A 19168-nucleotide genomic window follows, 5' to 3' on the forward strand; every position below is an offset into this window, starting at 1 on the left:
GATGGCTGGACATTAACAAGTAGAATATCGGCCGATCGCTCGCTGAACGGAAATTTTCGTCCGATATTCTTATCGTGTATTCCGGCCATAAGTGTATACTAAGCTTTAGAGAGAGATCACCTCTGTCTCAATATTAATTTTTCAGCATTAGATCATACTACGGGAGATCTGAACTGGTGAATTAACACTCGCGCCAAAGGGTTAAATTATATAAAAGCAATTTAATATCTGACAATAGGATTGCTGCTGTGAACAACCCACAGAGGTAAGCAATGAAATAAATGTAATACTAGTATTACCCACAGCGCATATCCGGGGAACAAAGTATATGTGATGGGTGGTGTATCAAATAAAAATATATGGTGCTAAAAAAATGATTGCAAAAAAGCTTATTGCAAACAAACGATGACTCTTGAAACCGTGATAGATAGCTTTTCAACTACCTATCTCTATTGGGTAATTTGCATATACCCTTTCAACATCCACCCTCAAAAAGTGCTTAAAAAGTGCATTTGGTGACTGTGCAATCAATAGCAAGAAAAATAAATCAATTGTATCTAAATTAGCATCAATGATGGATTAAAAACCACGTAGTGAAAAAAATAAACATATATGAAAAATATATAAACATTTTTTTTTGTTAAATTCTTATAGTTGATAAGTACACTGGTGAAAAAAAATTGGTGAAATAAAGTGACAAGTGTCCAAATAACCTGAAGTTTCTAGCTTCAGTGATGTTGTTCAAAAAACGGTCAGTGCAATGGTGGTGTCACCCTCCGTGCTGCTGTAATATAGTGTAGATAATTCAAACTCACCAGAAGTTGTTGACCCACAATGCCTTACGACAAGTGGGTCAGTAGAGCTTGTATAATGGATGTCTAGTGGGGTCCCAGCCGTCCGTGTCTGGGTGGTCCTGGTTGCTCCTATTGGTAGGTGTAGTGGGGCAGAAAAATCGCACTCCTCATGGTGTAGTATGAATAAAATCCATATTTATTTTTAAAAAACATATGACAAATGCGACAAATAATATAAAATAATAAAAACATGTTGGTGGTACAGCTAGGTAAGTTCTTAATATTAGGAATTGCTCAAAAGCACTACCAGGGAAGCCAACTGTGGGCGCCAGTGATGGTCCGCCTGTCTGTATCACGGAGCTTCCAGGTGGTGTGCGGTATGCGTTCCAGGCACCACTAGAATGAGGCTACGTGCATCTCAGCTTGACGCGTTTCGTCATCAATGTGTGACGTCTTCGGAAGCTGGGCGCACGTCTCCTCGATACAAGTATTAATAGTAAAGAAAGACGGGAATAGCTTTCTTTTTTGTGGGTCAACAACTTCTGGTGAGTTTGAATTATCTACACTATATTGCTGTAGGGTGACACCACCATGGCACTGACCGTTTTTTGAACACCATTACTGGAGCTAGAAACTTTGGATTATTTAGACACTTGTCACTTTATTTCACCAATTTTTTCACCAGTGTACTTATGAATAGAGATGGATGAACGCCAGCCGCAAATTTCCTCAAAAGTCTGCGAACTGCGAGTTTGCGGCGGGCCCCATTGACTTTAATGGGAGGCGAACTTTAAAAACCTTTAGGTCATATTTGCCGCCACAAAAGATGTACTAGCTGTGCACAAATAGTCCCAGCACATTGACAAAGTCATAACAGAAGTATTGCAATTGAAAAAGTTGCCGTACATTTTTTATTTTTTTTTCATAAATCAGCCAGAACTGACAGCAGAACCTTTACCGACCCATTGTTTTTCATTTCCAGTCTGAAAAATTAGGCATTCACAGGATAAAGAAGTAAGTGTCGGCCATTCCAGGCCCCAAAAATTAGCCCACATGCGTTTACCTGACAGCTAAGAACGTAGTATTCTGTGGCTGTAGGTAAATTAGACATTCACAGGATACAGAAGTAAGTGTCGGCCAGTATTGGCCCCAAAAATTTGCCCACATGGGTTTACCTGACAGCTAAGAATGTAGTATTCTGTGGCTGAAGGTACATTAGGCATTCACAGGATACAGAAGTAAGTGTCGGCCTGTATAGGCCCCAAAAATTAGCCCACATGGGTTTACCTGACAGCTAAGAATGTAGTATTCTGTGGCTGAAGGTACATTAGGCATTCACAGGATACAGAAGTAAGTGTCGGCCTGTATAGGCCCCAAAAATTAGCCCACATGGATTTATCTGACAGCTAAGTACGTAGTATTCTGTGGCTGAAGGTACATTAGGCATTCACACGGTATACAGAAGTAAGTGTCGGCCTGTATAGGCCCCAAAAATTAGCCCACATGTGTTTAACTGACAGCGAAGCACGTAGTGTATTTGATGGCTGGAGGTACAGTAGGCATTCACAGTATACAGAAGTAAGTGTCGGCCTGTACAGGCTCCAAAAATTAGCTCACATGGGTTGAACTGACAGCAAAGAACGTAGTGTATTTGATGGCTGGAGGTACAGTAGGCATTCACAGTATACAGAAGTATCGGCCTGTATAGGCCTAAAAAATTAGCTCACATGGGTTTAACCACTTTACCACCGGAGGATTTTGCTGTCTTCCGTCCAGGCCACTTTTTGCGATTCGGCGCTGTGCGAATTCAACTGACAATTGCGCGGTCGTGTGACGCCATACCCAAACAAAATTTACGTCCTTTTTTTCCCACAAACAGAGCTTTCTTTTGGTGGTATTTGATCACCTGTGCGATTTTTACTTTTTGCGCTATAAACAAAAAAAGAGCGTTTATTTTGAAAAAATAACAATATTTTTAACATTTTTTATATGAAATTCCCCCCAAAAAAGATGTAAAAACCAATTTTTTTAAAACTTTTTGGCCAATTTGTTTTCTGCTACCTATGTTTGGTAAAAAAAATCGCAATAAGCGTATTTTGATTGGTTTGCGCAAAAGTTATTGCGTTTACTAACAAAGGGAAAGATTTCTGTCATTTTTGGTGTTTTTTTTTAACGCGTAATGGCGGCGATCTGCGATTTTTTTTGCGGGACTGCGACATTGCGGCGGACAGATCGGACCCTTGACTGACATTTTTGACACTTTTGGGGGTACCAGTGACATTACTGCAGTAATCAGTGCTATATATATGCACTGTTACTGTAAAAATGACACTGGCAGGGAAGGGGTTAATTTTATTGGAGAGGGAGGGGTTAATGTATGCCTGGTGCTTACTGACGTGTGGGGGGGGGAGGTGACTGAGTGAGTCATGGACAGATCGGATGTCCAGCTATGCTGAACAGTCCGATCTGTCACTCCCTGTCACTATGGAGATCCGCCCGCTGTGTTTACACACAGCGGGCGGATCTCCAGACTCGATCCCCGACGATCGGGTAAGAGCAGCGGCGATCGCCGCTGCTCCTCCCCTGGCCCGACTCCCGCTGTGAATGAAAACAGCGGGAGCGAGCCTCCGGCGGCGCGCAAGCGCCACCCAGAAGGGGGAGTGTCTGACGACGTAGTACTACGTCGTCAGACGATAACGAGCCACTCTGCCGCAGTAATATTACTGTGAGCAGTCGTAAAGTGGTTAACTGACAGCAAAGAACTTAGTATTTGATGGCTGGAGGTACAGAAGGGATTCACGGTATACAGAAGTAAGTGTCGGCCTGTATAGGCTCCAAAAATTAGCGCACATGGGTTTAACTGACAGCAAAGAATGTAGTGTATTTGATGGCTGGAGGTACAGTAGGCATTCACAGTATACAGAAGTAAGTGTCGGCCTGTATAGGCCCCAAAAATTAGCTCACATGGGTTGAACTGACAGCAAAGAACTTAGTATTTGATGACTAGAGGTACATTAGGCATTCACACAGTATACAGAAGTAAGTGTCGGCCTGTATAGGCTGCAAAAATTTGCTCACATGGGTTGAAGTGACAGCAAAGAACGTAGTATTTGATGGCTGGAGGTACATTAGGCATTCACAGTACATAGAACAGTAAGTGTGTCCCTGTATAGGCCCCAAAAATTAGCCATTCAATGGACATGAAATGCCTTTTATGCTGCTGTATTTAGCGAAGACAAGGACCAGGAATTGTTGTTGGTGGATGGCGGTCTGGCAGATATTTGTGGCCTGTGATGAGGAATTTCAATGAAACATGGTCTACTGGTCACATGTGTTGAATTCCTCAGAGATCCATGCCTCATTCATTTTTATAAATGTGAGGTAGTCTACACTGTCATGAGCTAGGCGAGTGCCCTTATTGGTCATGATCCCCCCTGCTGTGCTGAACGTCCTTTCGGACAGGACACTGGACGGGGGGCAAGCCAACAGTTCCATTGCAAATTGTGCAAGCTCTGGCCAGAGGTCAAGCCTGCCCACCCAGTAGTCCAGAGGTTCATCACTCCTCAGAGCACGAACATCGACCATTAACCCGTTGTAGTCGGACACCTGTCGGATTACAGAAGCCTGCCTTTTTCCAGAACAGCATGATGACGGCATCATGGAAGGTGGAGTAAATATACAACGAAAATTAAAACAGCGCTAGCATATAACCATCAAAATATTCCATGTGAAATTATCAACATATTATGTGAAAATAAATTACTAAATAAATAGTCCTTTTAAAATTGGTGAAATATCCAAATAAAGTGCTCCAGTGCAGAATATTATATATAAAGGTGCTCCAAGGTGATGGTGACCCCTTATGGTTCCCCACTCACCGCAATGTCTGATTAAACCAGCTTGAATATATAAGTTGGACAGAGCCTCCTTTCATGGACTATCACTCGGTCTTCCTCCATAAGGCACCAGTTAAAAGATAAAAGGACCGCACGTAGTGAAGTATGTATTCATAAAATTTATTGCCAAAAAAGTATCAAAACATACTCACAAACGAAGGAATTAGTATCGCAATTGATATAAGCGATAGTGGACGCCGCATCTGGCGTGCGTTCCACTATACAACCAGGAAGTGCTTGCCGGAAGTGATGATGCGTCTAGTCCGTACCGGAAATTACGTATGTTTTGATACTTTTTTGGCAATAAATTTTATGAATACATACTTCACTATGTGCGTTCCTTTTATCTTTTAACTGGTGCCTTATGGAGGAAGATTTCACCTACTTCTACCTAAGGAGACTCAGAATTACCGAGTGATAGTCCATGAAAGGAGGCTCTGTGCAACTTATATATTCAAGCTGGTTTAATCAGACATTGCGGTGAGTGGGGAACCATAAAGGGTCACCATCACCTTGGAGCACCTTTATATATAATATTCTGCACTGGAGCACTTTATTTGGATATTTCACCAATTTTAAAAGGACTATTTATTTAGTAATTTATTTTCATATATTATGTTGATAATTTTACATGGAATATTTTGATGGTTATATGCTATCGCTGTTTTAATTTTGGTTGTATATTTTCTCCTAAGATTTCTTAGAGTCACAGCAGCTGCATTTTATACTTAAACACGTTTTTACATATATATATTTATTCTTTTAAGAATTGTGTGTATATATATATATATATATATATATATATATATATATATATGTTTATTTATTGTTTATTTATATATTTATTGTACTTTTTTTGCACGATTTAATACACTATAGCGCGGGGTTTAATTTTAGTTTACAGATGGAAGGTGGAGTGTTGGGCAAACTGTGAGGAGACAAGAGAAGGAGAAGAGGCTGGACGGTGAGAGCCTGGAGTGCAGCTTTGTGGGTTCTGACGGTTTTGCTCCCACTGGGCTCGGTGATGTGATTTCAGGTGCCTTCTTAAGGCGGTGGTCCCTAGGTGAGTGTTGGGCTTACCCCGACTTATGCGTTGACTGCAAAGGCTGCAGATGGCAATAGTGTTGTCAGCAATGGACACATTAAAAAAAGCCCACACTGCGGAGCGCCAGATGTGACTGTACATGGATGAATGGCTCGCTCCTGATACATTTGCAGTCTGCTTTGTACCTCTTGTGCAATGCAAGTTCTGCCTGCCTCTCCTCCCTATCTAGCGGTCCGTCAGTCCGCCAGTTCTACAAATAATTGGCCAGTAACTGTTGTCACTGTGTGTAGCACAGTTAACACAGCAAAAGAGGCCAAATTTTTGCAGGACTAAAATACACTTTTAGAAAATTATACTGTTAAATAACACCCCACTTCACAATGTGGTATTGGGGGGGGGGGGGCATTGGTGTATCACACCAGTTCAAAAAATTGGCCAGTGAGTTTGGCACTGTGTGTACCAGACTTCACTCAGTAAAAGAGGCAATATTGTTGCAGGACATAAATACACTTGTTAAAGTTTACTCAGATAACACCCCACTTCAATATGTGGTATTGGGGGGCCATTGGTGTATCACACCAGTTCAAAAAATTGGCCAGTGAGTTTGGCACTGTGTGTACCAGACTTCACTCAGCAAACGAGGCAATATTGTTGCAGGACACAAATACACTTGTTAAAGTTTACTCAGATAACACCCCACTTCAATATGTGGTATTGGGGGGCCATTGGTGTATCACACCAGTTCAAAAAATTGGCCAGTGAGTTTGGCACTGTGTGTACCAGACTTCCCTCAGCAAACGAGGCAATATTGTTGCAGGACACAAATACACTTGTAAAAGTTTACTCAGATAACACCCAACTTCAATATGTGGTATTGGGGGGGGGGGGGGGCACAGGTTTATTACACCAGTTTTACAAATAATTGGCCAGTAACTGTTGTCACTGTGTGTAGCACTGTTTACACAGCAAGAGGCCAAATATTTGCAGGACTAAAATACACTCTTAGAAAATTATACTGTTAAATAACACCCCACTTCAATATGTGGTATTGGGGGGCCACAGGTTTATTACACCAGTTCTACAAATAATTAGCCAGTAACTGTTGTCACTGTGTGTAGCACTGTTTACACAACAAGAGGCCAAATTTTTGCTGGACTAAAATACACTCTTAGAAAATGATACTGTTAAATAACACCCCACTTCAATATGTGGTATTGGGGGGCCATTGGTGTATCACACCAGTTCAAAAAATTGGCCAGTGAGTTTGGCACTGTGTGTACCAGACTTCACTCAGCAAACGAGGCAATATTGTTGCAGGACACAAATACACTTGTTAAAGTTTACTCGGATAACACCCCACTTCAATATGTGGTATTGGGGGGCCATTGGTGTATCACACCAGTTCAAAAAATTGGCCAGTGAGTTTGGCACTGTGTGTACCAGACTTCACTCAGCAAACGAGGCAATATTGTTGCAGGACACAAACACACTTGTTAAAGTTGACTCAGATAACACTCCCACTTCAATATGTGGTATTGGGGGGACATTGGTGTATCACACCAGTTCAAAAAATTGGCCAGTGAGTTTGGCACTGTGTACCAGACTTCACTCAGCAAACGAGGCAATATTGTTGCAGGACACAAAAACACTGGTTAAAGTTTACTCAGATAACACCCCACTTCAATATGTGGTATTGGGGGGCCATTGGTGTATCACACCAGTTCAAGAAATTGGCCAGTGAGTTTGGCACTGCGTGTACCAGACTTCACTCTGCAAACGAGGCAATATTGTTGCAGGACACAAATACACTTGTTAAAGTTTACTCAGATAACACCCCACTTCAATATGTGGTATTGGGAGGCCATTGGTGTATCACACCAGTTCAAAAAATTGGCCAGTGAGTTTGGCACTGCGTGTACCAGACTTCACTCAGCAAACAAGGCAATATTGTTGCAGGACACAAATACACTTGTAAAAGTTTACTCAGATAACACCCCACTTCAATATGTGGTATTGGGGGGCCACTGGTCTATCACAGCAGTTCAAAAAAATTGGCCAGTGAGTTTGGCACTGTGTGTATCAGACTTAACTCAGCAAAAGAGGCAATATTGTTGCAGGATAAACAGATAAACATGTAAAAGTATACTCGGATAACACCCCACTTCAATCTGTGGTATTGGAGGGGGGGGGGGGCAATTGGTCTATCACACCAGTTATAATACATTAAAGTACTTCTGTCACTGTGTGTAGTATTGCTGCAGAAACGCTCAGTCTCATCACCACACCTGTCACAATGCTGCACAGTGCACAATAATACTACTAATCCACTATAATATGCTTTCTAACAAGTATATTATACTGTGGATTACTCCCCCCCCCCCTTTTTAGAGCACTGCACAGCAATACCAAAAAATTTGCAGCCCTTTAAATTACTTTTGTGGACATTAACAGAGCGATTTGTGTCACTGCTGACGATCTCTAACTGCCCCTACAGCACAGACTGGATACCTGTCCCTATACTGAAGAGACTGTAATAGACCCTATACCGACATTGCAGTCCTTTAAATGACTTAAGTGGACATTAACAGAGTGATTTGTGTCACTGCAGATGACGATCTCTAACTGCCCCTACAGCACAGACTGGATACCTGTCCCTATACTGAAGAGAGACTGGACCTATATCGAAATACCAGCCCTGAAAAGGACTTTTGTGGACATTAACAGATCGATTTGTGTGACTGCAGCCGATCTCTAACTGCCCCTAAAGCAACGACTGGATACCTGTCCCTAAACTCAAAAGTTACTAGTAGACCTATACCGAAATACCAGCCCTGAAAAGGACTTTTGTGGATCTTCACAGAGCTATTTGTGTCTAGCAAACTCTCCCTCATGAGCACAGCAGAGTTCTCCCTACACTGGCAGAAAGCGGAATGTGAAATGGCCGACAGCTCAGGTCTATTTATAGGGTAGGGGGCATGTCCATGTGCTGAAATGTTTCAATTGGCTATTCCATTCCACCTGATGGCTGTGTCATGGGTCAATGTTCTCCCCAATGTAAACTAATATGGCCGCTGCGAACGACGCCATGTGTTCGCAAATTTGGCGGGTATCGAACAAGCAAAATTTACGGCGAACCGACCACCGGGCGAACCGCAAGGCCATCTCTACTTATGAACTATAAGAATTAAAAAAAAAATGTTTTATATAAGTTTATTTTTTACACTACATGGTTTTTAATCCATCATTGATGCTAGATACATTAGATACAATTGATTTATTTTTCTTGCTATTGATTGCACAGTCACCAAATGCACTGTTTAACCACTTGCCGACCGCTCAATGAGCTGGTACTGCGGCAAAGTAGCTCGTTATCGTCCAGCGACGTAGACCCACGTCCTAGGACAACGCCCCCTCTCTGCGGCACGCGCGCTCCGCCGGAGGCTCGCTACCGCTGTATACAGACACAGCGGGAGTCGGGCCAGGGGAGGAGAGGCGGTGATCACCGCCGCCCTTTCCCGATCGTCGGAGATCGAGTGAGGAAATCCGCCTACTTGTGTAAACAAAGCGGGCTGATCTCCTCTGTGACAGACAGTCACAGATTACAGGATTCAGCATAGCTGAACCGGCGATCTGTGTCTGTGTCACAAAATCCCCTCCCCCCACACATGTCAGTAAGCATGAGGCATACATTTAACCCCTTGATCACCAATAAAGTTAAACCTTCCCTGCCAGTGTCATTATTACAGTAACAGTGCATATTTATAGCACTGATTACTGTAGTAATGTCACTGGTACCCCCAAAAGTGTAAAAAATGTCAGTTAAGGGTTCGATCTGTCCGCCGCAATGTCGCAGTCCCGCAAAAAAAAAAATCGCAGATCACCGCCATTACTAGTAAAATAAAATAAACAATAAATATGACAAATCTTTCCCGTAGTTAGTAAACGCGATAACTTTTGCGGTATATGCATATTACCCAATAGAGATAGGTAGTTGAAAGGCTATCTATCACGGTTTCAAGAGTCAAGAGTTTTTTCAATCATATTTACTTTTTCATCACCTATACTTTGTTCCCAGGATATGCGCTGTGGGTAATACTAGTATTACATTTATTTCATATGGGAGATCTGAGACTGGGAGTGAGGACTCCTGGGGACAGCTCAGCACCACCCACTTCACAGCACCTGCACTGCTGCTGCAGGGAAACTGGAACATCCATTCACCCTCTGCTTCCCACTGCTGATCACTGGATGCTTTCAGGGAGAGACAGAAGGGGCACCCCCTTCTACAGCAAAAGGTCACCACCTCATCCTAGGGACTGGTGAGAGGGCTATTCACCTATTGCTGATACTGCTAGCAAGGACTGAGCAACTGAGAGCAGAACATCAAGTGTACCCAATCCATACCACACCCATACTGCACCTATACAGCAAATATTCGAAACCTAGACTGCACCTACACCATAACTCAAAGGACTGCCCCTCCCGTAAAATTTATTATGCAAGCCCCCTTTGTTCCCCTGCCCCCTCCGCTACCATCCTCCATTTCTTTTGGACAGTTCATACCCAGTTGGTCTGGGACTAGCATCACCGCCATTAATGTGCTCTGGCAGTACAGTTCCCATGTGTAAAGTAAAAAGAGAAGAATAAGGCGCTAGCGCAGCCAACTAACCACAAAAATGCAAATACTAAATGTCCATAAAACACACGTAATGGTTCCCACACCATGTGAAAAAATCTTCCATGTTTTGATAGGAGTTCTTCCAACAGTGCAACACCATTCACCACTACCACTGTAAGAAATGTGCACTCACCACCAGTCCAGTGATCTCGAAACCAATAAAATTCAACAAGCGCTGTATGATCGACAATGATAACATCCAAATTGGTCACATCCCTCTTTAATAGGTCTTCTGAGATAACACACTATCCTCCATTAACGTTCCAGGAGCACCACACCATTAACCACTTGCCGACCGGTCACATGGAGCGTACTGCAGCAAAGTGGCTCGTTATCGTCCAGCGATGTAGACCTACGTCGTTGGACTCCTCCCCTTGTGGGCAGCGCCGGAGGCTCGCTCCCGCTGTATTCAGACACAGCGGGAGTTGGGCTAGGGGAGGAGAGGCGGTGATCACCGCCGCTCTTCCCTGATCGTCGGGGATCGAGTGAGGAGATCCGCCCGCTTGTGTAAACAAAGCGGGCGGATCTCCTATGTAACAGGCAGGGACAGATTACAGGATTTAGCATAGCTGAACCTGCGATCTGTGCCTGTGTCACACAGTCCCCTCCCCCCACACACGTCAGTAAGCACCAGGCATATATTTAACCCCTTCATCACCAATAAAGTTAACCCCTTCCCTGCCAGTGTCATTATTACAGTAACAGTGCATATTTATAGCACTGATTACTGTAGTAATGTCACTGGTACCCCCAAAAGTGTCAAAAATGTCAGTCAAGGGTCCGATCTGTCCGCCGCAATGTCGCAGTCCCGCATAAAAAATCGCAGATCACCACCAGATCGCCACCATTACTAGTTAAAAGAAAAAACAATAAAAATTATTAAATTTCCCGTAGTTAGTAGCTGCGATAACTTTTGCGCAAACCAATCAAAATACGCTTATTGCAATTTTTTTTACCATACATATGTAGCAGAAAACAAATTGGCCTAAAATGTTAAAAAAATTTTGATTTTTACATTTTTTTTTGGGGAATTTAATGTAAAAAAATGTGAAAAATACTGTTATTTTTTTCAAAATTGTCGCTCTTTTTTTGTATATAGCGCAAAAAGTAAAAATCGCACAGGTGATCAAATACCACCAAAAGAAAGCTCTATTTGTGGGAAAAAAAAGGACATACATTTAATTTGGGTAAAGCATCGCACGACCGCGCGATTGTGCGTTAAAGTAACGCAGTGCCGAATCGCAAAATATGGCCTGGTCAGGAATGGGGTAAAATCTTCTGGTCTTAAAGCAGTTAAAAATATGCTCATTGAGAATTTTTTTTTCAAAGACATGTAGCTAAATACATTTTGGCCTAAATATATGACAAAAATTGAATTTATTGGATATTTTTTAACTGTCAAAGTAGAAAAATATTGTTATTTTTTCAAAATTGTCGCTCTTTTTTTAATAATATCGCAAAAAATGAAAAGTGCAGAGGTGATCAAATACCACCAAAAGAAAGCTCTGTTTATGGGGAAAAAAGGACATAAATTTAGTTTGGGTACAGCGTTGCATGACCGCGCAATTGTCAGTTAAAGTCGCACAGTGCCAAGTTGCAAAAAGTGGCCTGGACGTAAAGCAGGAAAATCTTCCGGATCTAAAGTGGTTAAACAACCAAAGTGTACAAAGTGTAGTATTTTACTATACCGAATATACAAAAATTTAGAAAAAGTATTTCACTCACTTGTAATTGTGCCCAAACTTACCACCAATGTACAAACAGCCTTAGTATAAGCTTGCACTGCTGTACCTCCAACTAGGGATCAGCGTGCATTCCAAACACTGAAAGTTCAGGCCAGACATGACGTTAGATTGGAAGTGAAGGCACACATGGAGACTTAACTAGTTTCGCTGACAGCGTCTACAGGAAGCCACAGAGCTGCCATTTTGGCAGATAAATTTATATGCCCCAAAGTTCTCTGATTAGTTAATCAATTTTAGACTTCCTCAATAAATCAACCATGTATATTGGAAGAACCAAGGAAAATTGTCACCATCTTTACAATGCATGACATATAACTTCCAAATATCTATATAAAAAGCACAATATACATAAATCATATTACAATAACTATTAAAAAATCCCTAAACCCAAAGCTAGGTTGTATATTCTCTACACCTTTTATTCATGAAATGCGTGCACAGCACCATCTAGTGGGGAAAAATTAACACATCTACACTTCTAACAAACTAACAAAAAAATATACAGTATGCTCTGTGTGCATATATATATGTATATATATATATATATATATATATATATATACAGTGGGGATCGAAAGTTTGGGCACCCCAGGTAAAAATTTGTATTAATGTGCATAAAGAAGCCAAGGAAAGATGGAAAAATCTCCAAAAGGCATCAAATTACATATTCGATATTCTTATAATATGTCAACAAAAGTTAGATTTTATTTCCATCATTGACACTTTCAAAATTACAGAAAACAAAAAAATGGCATCTGCACAAGTTTGGGCACCCTGCAGAATTTATAGCATGTACTGCCTCCTTTGCAAGGCTGAGACCTGCCAGTGACATGGATTGTTCTCAATCATCGTCTGGCAAGACCAGGTGATGTCAATCTCAAAGATTTTAAATGCCCAGACTCATCTGACCTTGCCCCAACAATCAGCACCATGGGATCTTCTAAGCAGTTGTCTAGAAAACTGAAACTGAAAATAGTTGATGCTCACAAAGCTGGAGAAGGCTATAAGAAGATAGCAAAGCGTTTTCAGATGTCAATAGCCTCTGTTCGGAATGTAATTAAGAAATGGCAGTCATCAGGAACAGTTAAAAGTTAAAGCAAGATCTGGAAAACCAAGAAAAATATCAGACAGGCAGGATTGTGAGAAAAACAATTCAAAACCCACGTTTGACTGCACGATCCCTCCAGAAAGATCTTGCAGACACTGGAGTTGTGGTACACTATTCCACTATAAAGAGATACTTGTACAAATATGGTCTTCATGGAAGAGTCATCAGAAGAAAACCTCTTCTACGTCCTCACCACAAAAATCAGCGTTTGAATTTTGCAAATGAACATATAGACAAGCCTGATGCATTTTGGAAACAAGTTCTGTGGGCCGATGAGGTTAAAATTTAACTTTTTGGCCGGAATGAGCAAAGGTACGTTTGGAGAAGAAGGGGCACAGAATTTAATGAAAAGAACCTCTGTCCAACTGTTAAGCATGGTATGGATCAATCATGCTTTGGGGTTGTATTGCAGCCAGTGGCACAGGGAACATCTCACGAGTAGAAGTAAAAATGGATTCAATATAATTTAAGCAAATTTTGGATGGTAACTTGATGCCATCTGTGAAAAAGCTGAAGATAAATAGAGGATGGCTTCTACAAATGAATAATGATCCTAAACACACCTCGAAATCCATGGGGGATTACATCAAGAGGCGTAAACTGAAGGTTTTGCCATGGCCTTCACAATCTCCTGACCTCAACATAATTGAAAATTTATGGATAGACCTTAAAAGAGCAGTGCGTGACAGACAGCCCAGAAATCTCAAAGAACTGGAAGACTTTTGTAAGGAAGAATGGGCAAAGATACCTCAAACAAGAATTGAAAGACTCTTGGCTGGCTAAAAAAGCGTTTACAAGCTGTGATACTTGCCAAAGGGGGCAGTACAAGATATTAACTCTGCAGGGTGCCCAAACTTTTGCAGATGCAATTTTTTTGTTTTCTGTTATTTTGAAAGTGTAAATGATGGAAATAAAATCTAACTTTTGTTGAGATATTATAAGATCGTCTAATCTGTAATTTGATGCCTTTTGGAGATTTTTCCATCTTTCCTTGGCTTCTTTATGCACATTAATACAAATCTTTACCTGGGGTGCCCAAACTTTCGATCCCCACTGTATATATATATATATATATATATATATATATATATATATATATATATACATACACACACATATACACACACATTATCTCACAAAAGTGAGTACACCCCTCACAGTTTTGTAAATATTTTATTATATCTTTTCATGTGACAACACTGAAGAAATTACACTTTGCTACAATGTAAAGTAGTGAGTGTACAGCTTGTATAACATTGTCAATTTGCTGTCCCCTCCAAATAACTCAACACACAGCCATTAATGTCTAAACTGCGGGCAACAAAAGTGAGTACACCCCTAAGTGCAAATGTCCAAATTGGGCCCAAAGTGTCAATATTTTGTGTGGCCACCATTATTTTCCAGCACTGCCTTAACTCTCTTGGACATGGAGTTCTCCAGAGCTTCACAGGTTGCCACTGGAGTCCTCTTCCACTCCTCCATGACGACATCACAGAGCTGGTGGATGTTAGAGACCTTGCGCTCCTCCACCTTCCGTTTGAGAATGCCCCACAGATGCTCAATAGGGTTTAGGTCTGGAGACATGCTTGGCCATTCCATCACCTTTACCCTTAGCTTCTTTAGCAAGGTAGTAGTCGTCTTGGAGGTGTATTTGGGGTCCTTATCATGTTGGAAAACTGCCCTGTGGCCCAGTCTCTGAAGTGAGAGGATCATGCTCTACTTCAGTATGTCACAGTACATGTTGGCATTCATGGGTCCCTCAATGAACTGTAGCTCCCCAGTGCTGGCAACACTCATGAAGCCCCAGACCATGACACTTCCACCACCATGCTTGACTGTAGGCAAGACACACTTGTCTTTGTACTCCTCACCTGGTTGCCGCCACATACGCTTGACACCATCTGAACCAAAAAAGTTTATCTTGGTTTCATCAGACCACAGGACATGGTTCCAGTAATCCATGTCCTTAGTCTGCTTGTCTTCAGCAAACTGCTTGCAGGCTTACTTGTGCATCATCTTTAGAAGAGGCTTCCTTCTAGGACGACAGCCATGCAGACCAATTTGATGCAGTATGCAGCGTATGGTCTAAGCGCTGACAGGCTGACCCCCCACCCTTTCAACCTCTGCAGCAATGCTGGCAGCACTCCTATGTCTATTTCCCAAAGACAACCTCTAGATATGACACTGAGCACGTGCACTTAACTTCTTTGGTCGGCCATGGTAAGGCCTATTCTGAGTGGAACCTGTCCTGTTAAACCACTGTATGTCTTGGCCACTGTGCTGCAACTCAGTTTCAGGGTCCTGGCAATTTTTTTTATAGCCTAGGCCAGGCATCACTAAATGGTGGACCATGGGCCGGATCTGGACCGAGTTACTGTCTGATCCGGACCTACGGTCGCGCCATTTAGGAGCCGCTTCTGTTACCCAGCCTCGGCAGCTGTAATTCTCCGCATGTCAGGAGGCACGAATATTCCGGGCGAGGGAGGTACAGCTCTGCATTGGGGCGGGTAATAGGCTGAGTGTTGGTATTAAGCTGACTTCTGGAGGCACGGCTCTGCATTAGGGGGGGGGGGGGGTAATAGGCTGAGTGCTGGTATTAGGCTGACTTCGGGAGGCATTACTCTGCATTGGACAGGAGCGATGGGTGCTGGCTGCTTTTCATATTAACCAGCAAGAGATTGGTGGTTAGGACCGCCCCCAATGCAAAGCTGTACCTCCCTCGCCCGGCATATTAGCAATGTGCCTTCCACCCTCCGCTCGATCTAAGGTAGGAGAGTGAGGGCAGAGGACACTACAGGAGGGGGGGGGGGTGATGTGAGAGTCCTGGAGGGGTGAGGCTGGCTGGATATCCAAAGAGCAGAGCACAATACTGTAGAGGGGTAAAGGGGGATGGGGGGTTATAGCAGTGGGAGCTGTGAAGTAAGGCAGTGCTGTGTGTGTGTGTGTGGGGGGGGGTGTGATTTGAGATGGGGCAGTGCTGTAGGGGAGTGAAGAGGGCAGATCCCACAACTGTGGGGGAGGGATTTGTGATGTATGGGGGCAGCGCTGTGGGGGGTAGTGATGTGAAGGGTGCAGCGCTGTGTTTGTATGTGTATGAGGATAGATTCTTTCATGAACGAGTTGCATAAGAATGAGGTGGAGGGCTGAAGGCTGCAAGTTGAGTCATGTGAGACGTTGGGCTCGGAAGTCAAAGGAGTCTAAACAAGAGCAGTGGATCCTCAATGTGAGAGAGCTTCAGAGCCTCAATAGAATACTTACAGAAGCACCAGTACTGGCCTATGCAGACCCAGCTAAATCATACAAGCTTCATGTGGATGCCAGCCGAAAGGGGCTGGGTGGAGTTCTGTACCAAGAACAGGATGGGGAACTTAGGCCCATAGCATATGTGTGTTGAAGTTGACCCAGTCGTAAAAGAACTATCCTGTGCACAAGTTAGAGTTTCTTACTCTAAAGTGGGCTGTAGTGGATAAGAAGATATATTATCTGTAGGGATGGGCTGGATGTTCGAGTTGAACGTAAGTTCGACTCGAACATCGGATGTTCGCCAAACACACAAAAACCCGGGGCACTTGGCGGAAAGTTCGCCCGCCGATGAGCGCTCCATAATGCACTGCATGATTGCAGTGCATTAAGTGCTTGTGATTGGCCAAAACATGTACCTGACCTGTATGCTTTGGCCAATCACAGCACAATGTCCTGTCAGAGCCATGATTGGCCAAAGGCAGGCTGCCTTTAGCCAATAATGGCTCAGGGGCTAAGTCCATGCCCCACACTATATAAAGCTGCTGCTGACATGGCAGCCATGTATAGCGTGTGATAATAGAGAATAGGTTGGTAGTTAGTGGATAGTGTGTGGGGTTAGTTTAGTGCAATCAGTGTAGTGTACAGGTTATACCCCACTTTTAGAATGTATAGATAGGTTGCAGTCCTGGGTCCCCTCTCGGTACTCCCAGAGTTTTGTGTTCCTGTAAATTATAGTTTGTGAGCAGTGCCATGCCAAGTTTGCCAAGATTTCCCATAGATGGCAATAAGCAGGGCCGCTGATGGGGGGGGGGGGGGGGGGGCACCAGTCCTCCTGTAGGGGGCCCGGGGCACACAGGGGGGCCATAACAGCACGGGGAGTCCGTGCTGTTGGGCAGAGGTGCAATTACAGAAGGAAGCCCTGTGGGGCTCTCTGCAGCAGCTGAAAGCCAGTTTCTCCCCCTCCTGCCATCTTTCAGCTGCTGCAGACACAGGGCATTGTTCCTGTAATTGCTTCCCCAACACCAATGCCCCTCCCTGTTCTGCCTGCTTCTGACCCCCCCCCCTCTTCCCTGTGTGCCCCTCTTTCCCTGTGCACCCCCCCCCCCCCCCCCCGCAGCGCGAAAAAAATAACAAACCGTAAAAAAAAAAACAATTAAACATTGTAATAAATGGATTTTTAATACAACTTACCTGTAAAATCCATTTATTGAAGTACATCACGGAACAAAGAGCCATAATCATAACATATGGGTTATATAGGCCACCTATAGGTGAAGGACGCTGGCAACCAATCAGAATTGATGACCTCCTATATAACCCCTCCCACACAGGAAGTACCTCAGTTTTAAAAGACCCCATAGAAGAGGGGAGGGACCTATGTGTCCCGTAATGTACTTCAAGAAATGGATTTTACAGGTAAGTTGTATTAAAAATCCATTTTTCTTTTCGTACATCAAGGGACACAGAGCCATAATCATAACATATGGGACGTCCCAAAGCAATGCATATGAGGGGAGGGGGGACACCAAAACAATACCGCCATCTGACCCTTAACAGAAGGATTACACCGCTGCCTGCAGTACACTGCGGCCAAAAGCAGACTCTCAACATCCACTCTATAGAAATGAGGTATGCACCGACGACCAGGTCGCAGTCTTGCAAATCTGAGCCATAGAGGCTTGATGGCGATGTGCCCAAGAGGCACCTACTCCTTTAGTAGAATGTGCCTTTACAGGAAAAGGTGCAACCTTTCCTACTAAACCATATGCCTGGGTAATAACCTGGCAAATCCAACAGGAAATCATAGATTTAGATGCTGCCAACCCCTTCCTGGGGCCTTCTGGCAGCACAAATAAGTTATCCGTTTTACGTATATGAGCTGTTTCCTTTAAATAAAATTTAGGTGCACGCATTACATCAAGGGAATGTAATAACTACCTTGGGCAAAAAATCTGGGTGAGGACGTAAAATCACCCTATCTTGATAAAATATCAAGAATGGCTCTTAACAAGAAAGAGCTGCTAGTTCCGATATCCTTCTAGCCGAAGTTATCGCAATCAAAAAGACCAGTTTCTTGGCCAAAAGAACCAGGGGAACCTGCCCCAGAGGTTCAAAAGGCTGTTTTTGCAAAACTGCCAACACCAAATTTAAGTCCCAAGGACACAATGGTGGCTCCACTGGAGGAAGCAAATATTCCCTGGATGGAGGTTTGCACCAACGAATGGAAAGTGATCGGTTCCTGGAAAAAGACTGATAAAGCTAAAATCTGCCCTTTAATTGTGCTCAGGGCTAATTTCAAATCTACCCCTGCTTGCAGGAAGGATAGAATTTTCCCAATGGTATATGTGCGGAGATGCTATTTCCTGGCTTCACACCAGGCAATGTAGGACTTCCAGACCCTGTAATAAATATTTCTAGAGACTGGCTTCTTGGCGTTTATCAGCGTATGAACTGCCGGGCCAGGCACACCCTGCTCTTTCAAGATTAAGGCTTCAATAGCCAAGCCATCAATTTAAGCGACTGTACAGCAGGGTGGAATATCGGGCCTTAAGAAAGAAAGTCCGGACGCAGTGGAAGGACCCAGGGCCTTGTCACTGCCAACTTCTGGATTTGTGCATACCAAATTTTCCTCAGCCAAGCCGGGCTATCAGAATTACTG

This window comes from Pelophylax lessonae (genome assembly GCF_965119305.1).
Source record: "Pelophylax lessonae genome assembly, chromosome: 11".
Classification (NCBI taxonomy): Eukaryota; Metazoa; Chordata; class Amphibia; order Anura; family Ranidae; genus Pelophylax; species Pelophylax lessonae.